The 18,274-nt window shown below is 37.3% G+C and overlaps 1 protein-coding gene across 15 annotated transcripts in view; it reads right to left on the reverse strand.

Annotated features, from left to right (window-relative positions):
* Positions 1–18,274, reverse strand: part of PEAK1 (pseudopodium enriched atypical kinase 1) — a 124,357-nt gene that overhangs the window by 64,893 nt on the left and 41,190 nt on the right. For 12 of the 15 annotated variants that reach the window (XM_075160437.1, XM_075160446.1, XM_075160451.1 and 9 more), the window contains one exon: positions 5,690–5,860. The exons of 1 other annotated variant lie outside the window; for it this stretch is intronic. The gene's annotated coding sequence lies outside the window, so the exon portion shown is untranslated. Of the gene's footprint in view, positions 1–5,319; positions 5,405–5,689; positions 5,861–6,362; positions 6,852–18,274 lie in introns of those variants that run through there. 2 more of the 15 variants (XM_075160444.1, XM_075160440.1) reach the window with 2 other exon arrangements.

Here is an 18,274-nt window from a genome sequence, read left to right on the forward strand (position 1 = left end):
AGAATCTGGAATAGGGATTCTTTTCATTTTGTACTTTATTTGTCCTCACACCTTCTTATCTAGTATTGAAAAAGGAACAATCCCAATTATGTTTGCACACTGCTTAACATACTCCTTCAGTAGGAAAAGTCTGAATTTCATTAAATATCTTTGGAATGCCACTGTAATGCAAATCACAAAGCATCACCACAACAGTGCAATTTAAACTGTAACTAGCAGTTTTTCTCTGGAGAATACACAGAATTTTTATTACCGGAAATGGAAAGTAATGAATAAAAATAAAAGTTTTAGCCAAAAAATAGGTTAACTTATATAAATAATGACATGTAAGACACAGCTGAAAGAGAAAACAAGCCAGGTATTTTTGGAATTATTTAGAAGTCTATTAAAACCCCTACCTATTCACCTATGAGGCATTTTTGCTTAAAATATATATATGCTAATGTTCATATTTAAGATCGTGATGATTGGGCTGAAAAAAAATCCTGCTTTTAAGAACAAAAGAAGAAAGACGATGCATCATCAGCAATTGTTTCTGAAAGCATTTTCAGAGAGTTATACTGAAGAGAGTTAAGGAAATTCATGTTTGAAAGAAAAAGTTGCATTGTGGATAAATTAATAAGAAATGCTTTGAATCTGAGAAGCCTCCATTATTCCTATTATTTTGTGTTAAAAGGCGAGATAAGAGATGCTGCTGAAGCAACCCATCGTATAAGGTGGATGCTGTAGTGTACGGGGGGAATCTGACTCTGGCCAGAACCTGGGAACAGTGGGACTACCTGCGCTCGACAAAACACTAGCAGCTTCCAGCGTTTCAAACACATACCTAAGTGACTGCATTAAGGAAATGGCTGCACTGTAAGAAGTGAAGACATCCTCTCTTAACACCGAGTGCAGCACTGCTATCTTTGTTCTGTTTCTCAGGTATATTTTTAGATGTGGCTGCTTTCTGTTCTCTCATTCCCTCACTCTGCTCTTAATATTAACAGACAGGCCAGAAGTATGATATTTACCTAACTGCCTATATGCCATTTCCTAATAGGGAGAATATGGAGCTAATGTGACAACTTTGATTTACAGGTTGTAGCCAAAAAATAGCACCAGTATTGTAGGCTATAACTCTTGAGTATCTGGACAGCACTTAAAAAAAGAAAATCTTTTTATAGCAACTACATATGTAATCTCTTCCAACTCAATAAGAAAGTTATTCATACAAAATGATTCTTGCTTGCAGCAGGTTCAAGCGTGTTGATTATCTTTTTCAACCCTAGAAGTTGATCGTTCTCTTAATTAGCAGGATCTGAGACATGTCCTTTTTTTTTTTTTTAAAAGAATGGGAATGTGTTTCTTGCCAAGAGCACATCAAATAACAGGCTAGAGAAGAATGAAAGGACCCAGCATGAAAAATATAATCTAATTATCACCAATGGAACAGCTGATAAATGAAATGACAAAGTAAAATACACTAGTTTCATGTGATGAAAATTAAGGGAGGGTGAGTTTGTTACGAATATTGAATGAATGAAAATTGGAGACCTCACCATAAGCAAAGCCTCTTATCTCCCTGTCACTGAAAATTCACTGCCCCCACAATAAGCAATCTACCATCCCATCACAAAAAGAGCTAGAAGATCTGATACCCAGCAGCAGAGTTGTTTTGATGTAAAATACAGGAGCCTGTTCAAAATGAAGAGCAGTACTGGTTTGGAGCTTTATAAATTCATGAGATGATTTTTCCATTTTGCCTGTCCTGCTTATTTGAAGTTTCCAGGGACAGCCATCAAACCAGCATGAATTTAACAAACACAAGCATCAGTCTCCTTTTATCAGATGAACTGACAAGGACAATATTTTTAACATACCTGTGATAGGACAGATTTCATAGGTAAGTGTAAGCGAAAATGGAGACTAATGCAAGCTAGTGAAAAATCAGAATTGCCCTTTGGAAAGAATTGTGTATAGGGACATTTAATAAATCTGTTTATGCTACTGTTGCTTATCCTGCCAATGTTTCCATTTTGAATCATCACCTTCAGACATTTAAACCTCAACTGAAAAAGCCTGGTTGGACCTGAAAAACTAGCAAGTCGGATCTCAGGGGAAGAACAAAGTCTTTTCTTAACTCCCAAAACCCAAACACATCCTGAATTTAATATCTTTAGCTACTTTTGAGATAGAGCTAAAAATCTTGGGTTTTGAATCTTTCTTTCGTTCATATGTAATTGAGGTTAAAATGTTACTCTATCTCTTCCCTGGTTTAGAGATATAATTCTGCAATTGCTGCAGCACTGATGGGGAAGGCAGCCGGCCTGTTCTGGACAAGAAGCACACAGAACACCGTGCCTCTGCTCCCAACGCTTTTTCAAACTGTAAGTACAAATTAATTGATACAGGAGTTGAAATTTGGCAAACTGTTCAGGAACGCACAAAGGAAATGCAGTACAGAAATGTAAAATCATTAAAGGAATATTTTAATTGTTATTATCTTAAAAATACATTTAAGCCAATAGCCCCTCCCTATCTCCTGCAGGTACCTAGCTTTATCTACAGTATACATCAATCACACCAGACTCTGCTTCAGTGCCAGTATTTTATGTTCCTTCCTTGCTCTACGTGCCAAGCCAAAGAGAAGAAACAAAGGCTGGTGTTGTTCCTGGGAAAAAAATGGGTTCTGCAGGAATTAGTGGGCAGTTTCCTTTCATGCACACATAGGCCTGCATTCTATATGACAAGTTAACCTATGCAAACACGTTCGTAGTGCAATGTCTTTTCAACGGAAAGCGTCCCTACAGAAATGTGTGTGGGTACTGCATGTGGGAGAGGAGGTTGATAATAGTTTCAGAAAAATGCTCTTCGATGGTAAATTACTGTGTGGCTGGAGAACTAGGGAGGCTGTTGAACAGAGGTGTGTTCAGCTGCCTACAACCTTCCATTGTTCTTGAAAAGGCGGCGACTTCCTCGTCATTGAATCTTTCCCCTTATTTTGCTCTTCCTTCCTGATGATAAATGCACTTTTTATTATTCTAACCAATTCAACATAACTTTTAGAAATTTTGTCACTCATTTAGATTTCACTCAGTGAGTCAAGCGGAAAAAATGTGTTCTCAAGCTGAGAGAAAACCCTCCCATTTAAATCCGAGCCAAGAGCACCTCCCATGCAACATCCTCCAGCTGTTCTCAGAGACAGAGAGAATCTGTTCACGTGGCATCCTCAATCAGTTTCCACCTAGGCCACTCTGGAGCATCTCCAGCAGGAAGGAGATCTGCCCAAAACAGCAACCCCTGGCTCTTCCCAGGCCTCCTCCCGCACGGCTCACCCGGCACTTTCTCGAACTACACAAACCTCTTGATATTCAGCCTATTAAGATCTTCCTGTGCCAGCAGACAAATCTATCGCACAGCATTGTTATTCCTGTTCCAGGGCCACTGATTGTCACTTTTATCAGCTAAATAATAGTAATTTGAATACAGCAACAATTATGAGAACCTATTTCCTCAGCTACCATTATCCCCGCTAGATTTACAGTTAGTGCTGTTTTGACAAAGGCTGGATGCATAAAGTTGCTCTGCCAGGCAGCAATGTACAAGATAACAAACAAAACATCACCTTTCAGTTTTCTAAGAATTTTTCCTCTAAAACGATGACAGTTGTAAACTATTTGTATCTTCTGCTAACCTGCTGAATAAAGACATGCCAAGATGGTACATTTTCCTTAGTAAGAATGAGTAAGAGTTTGTGATTGGTATTGCTTTTTAACTTGTGCTGCTAATATTTCAGGGCTCTACAGTGTCTTACAGAAATCTGAAAGCACACTAAAGTGCCCCAGTTCCACAGCTTTTGCAAAACAAGGACATGAGAACCGGAACTGTCGTCTTCTCTTGTTCTCATTAGACACGTCAACGAATTAGAGATCTATAAGTATATGTGCACACATTCAAAGAGAAAGGACCACAGAGATAAGGAGAAGAACAGAGAAAAAACATTAAAAAGAGCACAGTAAATATGAAAACTTGAAAGAAAAAGAAAACCATTTTTCTTATAAGTCCTTTTCAAGCTTCATTTGTCACCACTGCAGATGAATGGAATCTGCAAGCCCTCCCATCTTGCCAATACAGAAGGAGAAATAAAGACAATATACAAGCAACTCTGGCAACAAACCAGACAACTGGTAAGATGGGAAACCAATTAGGGAAAAACCCCACCAGCCTACTGACCAACTGATGCATCGGCCAAGCTGTAAGTTTTTGGTTGGGAGGCTCCTAAGGGCTGGCCTGACTGTGCTCTCACAAGAGACATAAGGAGCCTTAATGTGGATTTCAGATAGGAACAGTTACGTATATGCTAAACATTTTCAGAAAAAATGTTGCTGCCTTTAACCCTTGCAGAAATTAGGATAGAATTGTTCTTGGGCAGTAACAGTTCTCCCATTAAAGTTTTAACACAGCCTATGATACATGGGTGGAATAAAAACCTCACCTGGCCTGGTAAAGGAGAACAGCTATACTTGTAAGGTTCAGAAATGTAGTACTGTTTTTTCTACCAAAAGTCACATAAAAATACTGTCAGATCTGTTCCCTCTCAAGAACAGAGGGTAATATAAGAAGAAACTATTATAAATGTCTGAAAAATTGAATTCTTAACATTTTTGAAATTGTAGCAAGCAAAACCACAACACATACAGATTTCCTTTTTTTTATTCATGCCAAATGGAAGACACATGGAGATATGTAATTTTTGATACACGCAGTTACATTACTGTTTTCCATCAGCGTAACCAAACTCAGGAAAATTCTATTGTACAGAGGTTCAGCGAGGCTTTGAGAAGTTACCGAAGACCTTCTTTTACTCTCTTCTCTCAAAAGACATCGCATCATCATCTCAGACTACCAAAGGTGTGGGAATTTTCCCCCCCACCCTTAGATCTTCTGTTTTTAGTGGCTGGTTACACTTCACCCACTTTTACAAATGGACAGAGCCTACAACGGGATAGCTAGGAGAAGCTAGGGTCTTTCTACTCCCACTTTAACTTTAAAAAGTAGCACATTTTTGTATTCCTGACTAGTACATTGACATGATGAAGACATAGTACAGGTCTCAAGTATAAGATAAAAGTATTTTAGATGTTTCATATCTGATTATGAATGGATGAAGAGCAGAGAACAGGATAAGCAAGTAAGAATGGCAAAGAAAAGAAGAAAATGGAAAAAGAAAAAAGATTTTTGAGGAAATGTTGATTGTTAGCAGAAATGAGCAACTTTCATAGTGTACTACATAAGTGTGTCTTTTCCTATGTTTCAGAAGTCACACAAATTACTTACCGTGTAACTAAAAACAGGTACAGAGATGCTTCTACAACTTGTTCCAAATTGCAGTTTTGCTAGGCATTTGGTAGGAAGACAGTCACTAGCAGAGTAATGGTGAAATCTGATTTAGTTTTTCAATGATGAAGAGATGGGATGAACCCTCAGGAAGAAATTTCAACTACCAAGTAAACCATCAGATACTAAAATTACAACTTCTTGCTAATAAATGAAACTCACAAAATTACAGATTCATCCAACATTTGGCTCTTGTAAGACTACTCTCTTTAAACTCTAGTAGTAGTAAAACAATATCCTCTATAATCCATACGAATTATCTTATGATACTGTATTAGGGAAATAAAAAGATGTCAGAAAAATTAGTTACCACTTAAGTTCGAGGCATTTCATCCATTCTACCACCAAGAGTTGGCTTTGCAAAACCTTCTGCAGCTACTGGCAATAAATCCCGCTGAAAGTTTCAAAACTTCCTACTTTTCCAGACAAATTCGCTTCACCCCCTTCTCTTCATGACTACTGGTCAGGACAGCAACATTTTCTGTAAAAGATAGACAATGATGTTATTTCAAACAAATTTCAAATGTGATTTATTGTTAATTTTCCTTCTTCAGTGGTCTCCTGATCTCTTAAATGCTACAAGAGCTACATAAAAAGACACCTGAATTCTTTTCAGAATTCTGGTTGCATAGCTGGCACACCAGACTCTCTTCCTCCTCCTTAGCATTCAAATTTCTTTTCTGAACCCCAGAAGCATATTGCTGCAGTTTCCTTTTAATTTTATCTGCTGTATAGCCACACTACTAGCTTTGCAATAAAAGCATGGGTTGGAGCGCACACACTGAAGAACAGCCTGTAGAAGCTAGCTGGTATAACTGAGGACTTCTCCTAGTACAAGGAACAGGCAATCTTTGATTTTTTTTTTATTTTTAATTACAATTTCCAAACAAAATATAAAGAATGAGTTAGGAAAAAAATGAAGAAAACTAGCTACATATATTACATCTTTTAACAGAACGAAAGCACACAAGTTTGTCACTTACGTTTGCATATAAGCAGTTCATGGTGGTTAGACTTTCATTCCAGTAAGTTACTCAAATAACTAACTTTCACCTTAATCCAGCATAACTGAACAGTCAGAGACATTTATAGGCATTCTCATCTCCTAATAGAGCAGCAGAGAAGTATTTGTTGGTTTTCTGACAGTGTCCTTGCTATGCCTCTAACATTCCCAGAGGTCTTTTAAGTTACTCAAGGAGGCAGTGCTGCCTAGTTCTTTTTTGGTTTTTGTTTGTGGGTTGGGTTTTTTCCCTCTTTCCCCGCCCCCGGTATTCTGCTACTGTGACTTCAAGTATGAACACATTTGTGGATGACAAAGTTGGTGGAAAGAAAGTAAACACAAATGCCCAAGGAAATTATTTGTATTATGAAAGCCACAGATAACATGGAGCAAAGCGCTTGATAACTTCTATGAAAAGAAATTGGTCTGGTGAGCATACACAGACTGTACAATAGCAAGACAGCACTGATGAGCATGACAAGCAAAGCCATCAACTGCTGAGCAGCATAAGCAAAATGCCTTGACAACGGTTATCACAACAAAAACAGTTTTTTAGGACATTTGAAAGGAAGATACTGAAATAGCTTCGCAGATGAGCAGCAACAGGTGAGATGAGTAAGAGCCATAACTATGCATTATGTGCTTAAAAATGTAATTAATGAGAAGGGTGAATACCCTCCTAATGAAGACAAATAAAGGAATAGCACTAATTTAGTCTTAAACTTCAACTTGTGGCTCATCATCTAAATGGAAATATTAGAGGTAAGTCAAGAGGTTACTCTGGATGGAGAAGATTTAACGTTCTCTGCCCAACCTGGAAGTTACCCAGGGAGTTACCAACCAATTCGCTTTTGCAGATGGGATTAGCCAGAAATACAATGTAGGGGAAGAACAGAAAGGAGAACAGAGCCCTGCAAAGCCTCCGGAAAGAGTGGTGAGAGAATATCACAATCCTTAGTTGTTCAAGAACCTCACTTGGCAGCAAAAATTTTTGCATATTATCAAGTTCTTTGAATTAAGAAAAAAACAGCCCTGACAACAGAGAAATCGGAAAACGCTTCATGGCATGGAATGGCTGCATTGAACGTGTATTTAAAGTCTCTCAATAAGGCTATGTGTAAAATTTTAATGCCTTCCAGAATATTTTTTTTTCTGGCTAGAAGAGCAAGGGACTGGGAACTTTATGGATTTAGGCAGCATGCTCAATTTAAAGAAGCTGACTAGGGGAGGGGGCCAGATTTCTCCTCCGTCAGTACTTGAGGTGGCCACGGCTCTACCGGCTTGCAGTACGTGTTCTCAAATTGTAGGCACCTCTGGGCATATCTCTGTAGGAAACATCAAGACAGAAAAACATTGCCATAGCCATATCTGTGTCTAACTTAAAAGAGACATAATAACGATAGAAATAGTACTTAATGTATGGCAATATTAAAATTCACCAAGGGCTAGCAGATAATGTACATAACATCCTCAGGGTTCCCAGGACTGTTATCCCAGGAACTTATCTAAACCAAAACCAAAACTAACAAAATTGTAACAAAACCAAATGCAGTTACATTTCTAACTGTGCTACTTCTTTAAATATAGATAAGCTGGAATACTATAACAAAATACCAACATTTACATCCATTTTCTAATTGCAGGTGCACGTAGGCATTTTTACTTCTGTCCTAAAATCCTGCAGACTTTGCACAGCAGTAGTGAAGGGTTTGCTTTGCCATTTGCCTTTCCTTGCAGAATTGCACTCCAACAGCTCTGGCACAGCTGGAAATGGCACAGATTCACAGCTTTATATAAATCAGGTGTTCCTGTGGCTGGTAAGGAACATTTAGGTGACTTTTAAAGCTGCCATTACATTATATTTTATAGGTGCCACAGAAAACATTTTATCTCCAACATAAGCATATTGCATATTAAAAGTTAGCTAAGTCAACAAGTGGTATGGAGATCATATATAAAGTTGTTACTGCACTCACAAACAGCACACTGACTTAAAACATGCAATTTACTACTCAAAAAGAAAAGGATCAAACCCTGGCACAAACCCTGACCACTCTATACTTACTTACGTTTCAGTGCTCAGTACTATAGATTAATTTACAACATTTTAAGTTAATTGATAAAGATGACATGAAATCCTTACTTTTAGCTGCTGTTCTATATTTATTAGACAATTAACATGGATGGAATAAATGAAGATGTAGATAAATCCCTCTCAATTTTTTTCCTTGGCTTTCTGCAGAGGCTGCAGGCAGTATGAAAAGAGCTGCCATGTGACTCAGTCCCATACAAGCTGTCCTCACAAAACAAAGAGCGAGGAATGCTAAACAAATGAATCGCAAGCCATTTCTGCAAAACATCCCCTACTTTCTAGCAACTGCCAACGCTGGGAGCTATCTGTCCTGTCAATCTGAGTGACAGCCCATGAATAAAAGGGCACCTAATTACAAGATTAGTAACAGGAAGTCTACGTTTCAAAAACCACCATACGAGTTAGGATTGCTGACTGTGTAAGGAGGCAAAAACTGAAGCAAATCCACAAGGAAACAAAGCCATGATTTGGGAAATATTTTTCCTACTAATGTTGACTGCGAGTGAACTCTTCATGGGCTGTGAATGAGCGGTGATACTTTAGCATTCTGTACATTGCCTGATTTTTATCGTAAGAACTACTCTTTGCTTTCAGATGGCTTTCAGATTTGCCAAGCTAGGATTCTGGCAACACTTATGCTGATTAGTATATCAGCGTGTTGATATCTTGGACAGAAAAACCTGTAAAAATACATAATTATAAATATGCATATTAGATTATCCTTTTTGCATGATACAGTGGAGAGGGAAAACAGATTCTTTCCAAATTGACTGTATCAGCAAAGCATAACACAATATCACAGGGTCAATATCCACAATCAAAGCACTTCATTAAACCATGGGATTTCCTTCACAGGCCTCCCGCACACAATGGATGCGTGACAGCTTTGCCAAAGAGGCTGCAAGAATCACCTGGCACAGAAAATACAGATCTGAAGACAAGAATTTCTAGAGCTCCCTCTGAAGTGCCTGGGGATGTTGCTGTTAGTTATTACTGTGCACGTAATAACTCGGTGTTATTACCCATGGCTGCTCGGGTGCTGGCATTTTAAAGTGGCATTACCTAATGGTTGACCAGGTAGTAAATAGCGCTGCATTCTGTTTTCGGAGGGTAATAACTTCATCACTTCAAAATTGTCTCCTTGGGTGAAGAAATGCTGTAGACAGACTACATCCACTCTTAGAGAAAGGGAATGAATCAATACAGGGAATGTGCCTTCCTTTCCAGATATACTGATGTTTTTAATATAAATTCATACATGTACAGGAGAAAAGACTCAGAAAACGGGAGTTTAAAAGTCAAAACTTTTTTTACTTTTTAAAATATTAAATATAGCATGAATATACTGTTTAAAATAGAACTGATTCATGGAGAGAAAGGAAGTACTTAATGACTTGCTTATGCTTAAGGACTCTTAAAAACAAGTATCTGTTACTCATGCATTCGAAGGATTTGCTACTCCTGAACTACTGATTTGAAAAGCTTTTGACACCACAAGATGAAGACACATCCCAAAGGGCTACCATGTAGGTTGAAATTCTGTGTGCTCTCAGAACACTATTCCTTTCATTGAAAAAAGGGAAGATTAGCAAGAGGAGAAAAAAAATAAAGGCATTAATTGTTTTGGTTCTGGGCATGAGGTGAAAATAAGGTTCTCTGCCCAGAAAAGCCACCAGCTATCTTTCTTGTAGTCTGATCATCCAGGCACAGGTTAAAACCAAACTCTGAATATACATCTACCTACTATTCTGTGAGCACATCCAGCTGACCCTAAACGGAACAGAAAATACTATATCTTATAGCTGTAATCGCCATCCTAAAAAGTTGGAAACAATTCACTGTAAACAAACTGACTTTCTAGAACACAAACCTGCCAATCGTACCTGGAAGTGACATCATCTTGGGTATATGTGTTGGGAACATATTTTCTTTTACCAAATAAAATACCTTGCCATGAGCTACCAAGATCAGGATGTTAAACACAGCACCTCTGAACTGAAATGGTTCAAACCAAAAACCAACTACCCTCATCCTCTCGCCAAAAAACCCCAGAGAGTCATGTCAAGAACTAGTGATCGAATTCTGAGACGCCAGGGACTATCCAGGCCCTCAGCTGCATCTTTCCTACTGCAATTTTTATTAATTAATTTTTGGCCTAATATTACAGACCTAATATTATTTACTAAGAGGAGAAAGTTAGTAGAAAGAAGACAGAAGGTACTACTAATCAGCCATCCTTATGAATGAATCACGTAGTACAAACTTCTTCTAGATTAAAGAAACACATGTTTATTAAAGCTTGGAAGAGAGTTTCAAGCTTAGCCATAAGGAACTTATTAAATTCAAAAAGAGCTATACAGTCCTGTGAGGGAGGCTATGGGATAGAAGACAGGAACAGGAGCAACACCTGTCAATAAAGCATCAGTTTTGCTGTTCTTTGCTGTAACAACAAGAAAAATTTCCTGTCTCAACTGTTACTGAATATCTAGGCTTTTACTGGTCTTTCACATTCACAAAAATCTTATGAATATCTGAATGTGGCTTTCTAGAGGAGGACTCTGGCACAGCAATACAAGCCTCAGGTAGCAATATGGAGGTAGGGATACAGGAAGAAGGAAAAATCGCAGTACTATAGCAACAGGAAAAATTGAAAGCAACAATAAAAACCCCACCCAAACCCAAACCCTCAAATGGCTGTTTATGCAACTTTCTTTCACAAACTAAACCCAAAACTTGCACTGGGATTATGATTTGAATTTCAATCCACTCCCCCACTCCTTTGCTGTTTGCCGAGTTTTATTAGAACCATCTGTGAGATCCTCCCCTTCCAGTTTCTTATGTCTCTTAATCTGGCAGCTGCACTTTATCATCTATTTAAGAATCTTTGTTTCAAAGTTGTTGAGACAGAAGGTCTTTGACAGGCTAAAAATTATCTCCAAAATCAACAAAGAAACCACATCATATGCTGTGCTTTACAGATTAAAGGGGAAGAACGGAAGTTGGAGAATATATATATTTTTAATGGGAAGATAAATGAAGGTTTTAGGGATCAAGAAAATTTTTACCAATGCAATTTATCTGACAAAAGCCACAATTTACTGAAGAACTGCAAGTTGCCACTGCAGAATAGTTTCAAAATCATCATTAGCATAGATTGACAGAAGAAAAAGAAATGCAAAGAAGTATTTCCTTACAGCATCTCGCTGGCAAAAGATAAGCAAGGGGAGTGCTAAGAGGAGGAGGAACGTTGAAGTATAGTAGCTGAGTTTGAGTGATTTCCTTTATACATGATACAATTATTAAAAGTTTTTGAATACAAGAGTAATTTCTTTTTATTAAACGTACCTCAGAATCTAATTGTCACTGCAACATCCTGTACTGACCTCGCCATAAATCCTGAACACTGAGTGTGTTTGTATACACAGTCCACACACATGATATTGTGTCTCTCTACTACACCTTTTAAAAGTGAGTTAACTTTGCAGTGTTGTTTGTACACATACCAGTCATCCCAGGAAAGATCCATTCATCAGTTAAAAAAAAAAAAAAAAAGCTTTGCAATCCTCTCCTTAGCTTTATTAGACTGTACATGCTGCTGCTTCTTAAGCTTCAGTCTTTCTATATAACACTCCTAAAACATATTTGTTCACTTATATGTACAGATATACATATTACCACCATGCACTTTATCACGACAGGATAACTGTAGCATATGGCAGGGTGCATCATCACTGATGAAAAATGGCAAAAATCCTTGTGGCTTTAATTTGTTCTGGTATTTTTCTCCTCCAAAGTGTTTCTGGAGAAGCATTTGCCTACTTGCACAAGAATGGCGCAACCTTAACTTTTGGGGGATTAACAGAGACAGACTTTTCTTCCAGGTTTCTCCAAATCATCTCATAAAACATTTTTTTATGTAAAGAAAATGCACTTTAAGTATGAACACAAAACACTCATGTTTTTAATATTTGAGGACACTACTTCTACTTTTTGATTTATAATATTATGAACATTTTCTTTCTTTTTCCCTGCAATTAAATACTTTGCTCTTCCCATGTTGTTGCTATTGAAAAGGTAACAAATATAGACAACATTAAACTGCCGTCAAATAATGTTTGTATGTGTGTAAATTTGAAGAATCTGAGAAATTAACTGGACTTTTTAAAATTTCCCCAGAGTTACCTCAATACTGGAAATAACTTTCTCCACATATGCAAAAAAACTGAGTTGCATTTAACTCTATAAATCATATCTGAGACACGTGCCTTGTCGTCATCTCTCATGACCTTTCTGATTCTGTTTTATACAACTTAAAGTCCATGTCTTCCCTGACCAAATTCTTAATTCCTTGTTTAAATAAACAAGATCATTTAAAGTTTCCCAAGTACTCAGACTTTGAGAAGACTTCTACAGCTTCATACACTGGGATTTGCCATTTTCTTCCCACCCTTTCCTGTCAATCATTATAGAACTTTTTTGATTTTAAATAAATGTATTAAGCAGTATTTCAAAATTGTCATGAACAAATTGGCTTATCTTCTCCCTTGAACTTTACCATAAAATAGTAGAAAAATTAAAGATAGGTTACTTGCACAGGCTCTACAAAAAAGATGCAAATGTAATAATTTGAGTTGACAGATCATGCAAGACAGACTTTAAAGGTGGTTTCAGAAGCCCTAGAAACAGTACTGTCATAATCTAACTTTATAAATTTTATATGCAAATAAAAATTTAAAAATAAGGTAGACCTGTAAAGATTTACATTAAGAGAAAATCCATATATATTTTCAAATAACAGTATATTCTGGAATCTCTCACGAATATTTCATATTAATGAAATAAACAGAGTGTGTGCATGTGTGATCAACTAGGAGGAGAGATTTTTATCGAAATACTTAACATTACTTTTGTTAGCACATACTTCATTCCACTGACTTATTAGCAATTCTGGTAAAAATAAGATCTCTTGTGAAAGAGCGAGCTTTGAACAAAACCAAAGCTTGAGAGAACAAACTTATTCTATAAGCTAGAAACAACAACAAAAAAAGCAATTTAAAACAACCCCACCCTCTTTGTATACCCCTCTTTCAAGGTATCATGAATATATTTAGCCAAAATTGCAAACAAAAGAATGCTTGGGACCATAAAAATAAAATTACACCCTGTTGCAAATACCATTTTTCTTGCTCTTGAATACATAATGTTGATTCCCTGGTTTCAATTCAATAGAGAGAGATGTGAAATGGCACCGAATTTTCTGATACAACTCCAGGGCTGCATCTCAAACAAGCCTACCATTAACACTGCCTCAGACTGCGGCTGTCAGCTTCAAATACCCTCCCCCACAGGACCAAACACTCATGGATGTACGACAAAGTTATCAGAAAATCTTCCTGAATTGTGATATGAAGAGAAACTGGCAGATTCAATGCATGCATGGCATTCTCCTTATGAAATCTGTTCATATAAAATGTTGCAGAATGAATTTCCTGAGAGAAGAGGAAAAGAGTCTGTTTTAAGTCTGCTGAATAGGTTAATACCACATACAAAAGCAAATAGACAGTCCCCAAGATCAGTCTACTTGAAAGAACTTTTGTACAGCTGCAATTTGAGTACCAAAACAAACACAATGTGAATCGTAACACCTCCTTCTTGAGTCTGTAACTTTCAAAAGGACAGCAAGTTAATGCAGCACTCTGCAATCCATTTAACTCGCAGGAATTGACTGTCACTTACACTGTACGCATACGTACTGTTGATTCATTATGCGGTTTGTTCTTTGCTTTCGCTAAGAGAGAGAATCATCTCTGTTGATCCTGTGTGTCCCTTGAACCGAATCGCAGACAAGCGAATATGTCACCAGCATTTAGGGCGTGAAGTAATGTAGCAGGAAGCTGGTATATATTTTGACTGACCCTTAGCACAGACTTTATCAGAGTGTTCACTAGTTAATTATAAAATTCCTGTGAAAATTCTGGTGGATGGCAATCAAAAAAAATCAGTAACAACTCATATCGTGGGAAAAACTGAAAAGCAAAAAAAAAAGAAAAAGATTCAAGATTGATATTGGATTGCAAATAGTACATGGTTTGTTGTTAAACCAGAAAGAAAAAAAAAAATTTATGAATTATGTAGTTTTAGAAATGACCTTGATGGCTCTGTCAGACTAGAATCTCGATTTTTCAATCCTGCCATTTCCCTGGCTTGTCAAACGCACAGTTTCCCCATGCACTTACACTGAGACTACCGTTCTCACGTGGATTGCCACAGAAGTATTTAGCCCAGAACACTGACTCAGCTTTAACACAAAACATCACTTGGGCCCAGAAAGCCAGCATGCCCTGGGAGAGAGGGCTCGTGGCTGCAAGTGGAGTGCGAACAGCATCCCGGACAAAGCTGGAAAATTCTAGAGATGTGTGGCACTGAGCTCTTCCCACAGCTATGGCCAGACAAAGAAAACTTAATTCAGCAGGAAGCTGTAGAGAAATGCTTTAGCTGAATTTTTCTAATCACTGAAGTCAGAAATGCAATCTTTACTTAATTGTTAAGCCACATACACGGGCCATTAGTCAAAATTCCTTTTCTTTTAAATAGTTTTACCAGCTTTGACATTTCATAGCACTATGATTTTAAGTCTGGTCTGGACAAGAATTCACACTGATCTTTAGGAAAATTATTTTCAAAAGACTATGCTAAAATATCTTCCATGTATTGCTATCATTTGTCAAAGTTTTACTTAAAAGCAGGTATTAAGATAAATGAAATGGATCAAAAATGGAGTACTTCCAAGAACATAAATGATGGTTAAATTAAGTTTGTGACAAAAGCCAATCCACACATTTTGCCTTCTCAGTGAAGTACCATTTGACATTTCAATGAGAAAGGCACTAATATAGTATATAAATCTAAAGCAAGTAACTACAGCAGAAAGCAAATGGAATTGGTCTAAATAGCCAGAAGACAAAGAAACGCAACAAATACTCCTAGCGTTGAATTAGTGAGATAATGTCAGAAAATGAACATCAGCTCAGTTAAAATGACCAGAACTGTAGGGTCTGTCAACAATATAAGCAGAGGTTGAAGACAGGTCAAAATTTACAGTGCTCTGAATATAAAATCTAATTGAACACTGACAAATTTAACAAAACTAGTAGTATTTGCTGAAAAGCCACCTTAAGGCAAAACAGCACTCGGAGTGAGACTAACACCCCACAGCAAAGGTCTGAGGGCATTAGAAAGAGGCTTTGCAATTTCTCACCATGCTATTTCCCTCCCCTCAAGTCTTTTAAGGCACTTTTTCTTGTTCTGACTGCAGTTTAAAAATACTGATGGAAATAAACTAGAGTTGTAATAGGGAACTGCAAATAGCACTTAATATTTCTGAAATATTAAGATACATACTAGGCATTTAAATGACACAAAATTCAACAAGTGTTCAATGGTTCAAGTTTTTTTCCCCCAAAGTTATCGAAATTCTTTTCCATGTGACCTGCACTGTCCTGTCCTTATTTCTTCAGTGTGCACAACATAGCATTGCACTGTTTAAAACCAACTGTTTAACACTTCACCACAGCATACTAATTGAACACACCAGGGAAATTTTGGATCATAATCCGAAGCACCTCCATTTTTCAACACAGTGAAGAAAAGGAAGATAATTTCTTTAAACTTTTACTAGAGACAGGTTGGGCATTAAATGGTTTTGGCAGCTACACAGATTGAGCTGTATAAAACAGCTGCAAGCTGGAAACAATTGGTACTGTGCAATACAGAAACAGGCAAGGACAGCGGACAATACACAGTAAGTATTACTCTAGTTCTGGCTTGTCATTAGACTAACAATACAGTTTAGCTGTAGCATCACTTCATGCTTCTAAATAGGACAGAGCATTTTCTCAGAAAACGTATTAAAAGAATGATACTGAAGTTTAGTATCAATGTAAGAGTTACACACTTGTGTTGATGTAGGAACTCATATGAAAAAGGAGAACCTGAGAAGCTTTAATTCTAAACTCTCTTGACAGAGAAAAATGTTTATTTGAAACCTTCAGTTAAAGCAAAACGAGACACAGTTTAAAATAGGGTAGTAAAGTACGATCAAAACAGTAATGAGAAAGGAGTCACTTGATAACATGCATAGCTGAAAACCCATGTGTGAGAAACAGTTCACTGGGAATACACAGAAAGGAGGAAATAGGTGAGAGCAATAAGGGGGGAATCCTGGATCAAAAATAAGAACTGCTGCTGGACAGGAGCAATTTGACTGGTCAAAGTGACATGGCTCAATTAGCTAAAGAAATTGTCCAGGGTGTAATGACCTCAGTGAACGTTATGCTTCAACAAAACAGTTACCAAAGCTACAGAGAAATCTGTTAAATGCTCCGCTAGAAAATGATTTTATTATATGTTAGTTCAGAATAAAACTCCAAATTGGAAAAGCTGAAATTACAAGTTACTTTTTCAAACATTTTATTCTTAAACACAAATTTAGGGAAGAAGAGTCGACTGTCAGAGTTCTCCATCTGTGGAGGATAAATTATTAACTTACAGTAAGTATTAACTGACCATAATAGACTTCATCTAAGAAGAGATGATGCAATTCAGCTGATAACATTTGAAATAACAGAGGTAACAAACTGCAGATAAAGCAAAGTTGCCAAATATCAAAGATGTTGAAAAGATGATCAGAAGAATCATAAATACCCCAAGAAAAGCCCCAGAGAGGACAAAAATGGTTTACAAAGATGCCAGCAGCCTAGCAGATCAGAGCAAAAGTCCAGCTCGTCCGTTAGTCTGTTTCTGGCCGCGGCCCAGAGCATAAAGGCATAAACAGCAACACTTTCTCCAAACCCTCTCCTGATCTCCAGCAATTTGCAGCTTAGAGACTTCCTGAGAAAGAAATTGCATCTTTGTACTTGATAGTCTTGCATGGAATTTTCCTTCATAAATTTATCCAATTACCTTTTGAACCCATTTACAATTTCGTATCCACAACATCCTGTGGAAGGACATTCCACAGCTTAACAGCTTTGTCTGAAGTACCTTTGTGTGTTTGTTTTGAGCTGCCAGGTTCTTGTCAAGGGGGAGTGGGAGGAGGGACACCAAACCCAAAAACTGATTAAGAAACTTCTGTCACCTCTATTTACTTTTTCCTGTGCCATTATGATTTGCGCTTTCTTTTACAGGCCTCCCTCAACCTATCTTCCAGTTTGAAGTGTCCTGATGTATGTAATCATCCTGAGTGGATGCTGCTCCATACCTCCAACTCTCCGCCCTGCATTCCTCTTTTGCATTCTTTTCAAGTTAGACTGCATGTCATATTCAGCTGCTTTTGAGAAGAGAGTGAAAGAATTTGAGAGTAGTGAGAACAGAGAGGCATGTTTAAAAGTAGAGAAAATTTTTTTTGGAAAAAAACACATAGAAAATAAATAAAGGTTCACTGCAATGCTACATATTTGCAAGCAACAGAACTGCTCAAGCATTATTAAAAGAAGACTTAAAATAGGGAAAAAACCTTTAAGATTTGTAGTGGAAATCAAATTATTTTTCTGTGCCTTCATGCTTTACAGCGCTGAAATAATTTCTGTGTGCTGTTTCCCTCTCAAATGAGCACTTCACTGCATTTTGTAACTTTCTACCCCATCTACAAAGAAACAATCATGCTAGAGGCAGTACACTAACAAGACTTTGTATTCTAGTTGTATTTATATTTAGCAAGGAAAGAAGAGAAATAATGGCAGTGAAACAGATTGCAAATAAATGGAGAGTGGGTGGTGGTAAAGGAGGATGAAGAATGATTACTA

Source organism: Calonectris borealis, chromosome 11, assembly GCF_964195595.1.
Source record: "Calonectris borealis chromosome 11, bCalBor7.hap1.2, whole genome shotgun sequence".
Taxonomy (NCBI): domain Eukaryota; kingdom Metazoa; phylum Chordata; class Aves; order Procellariiformes; family Procellariidae; genus Calonectris; species Calonectris borealis.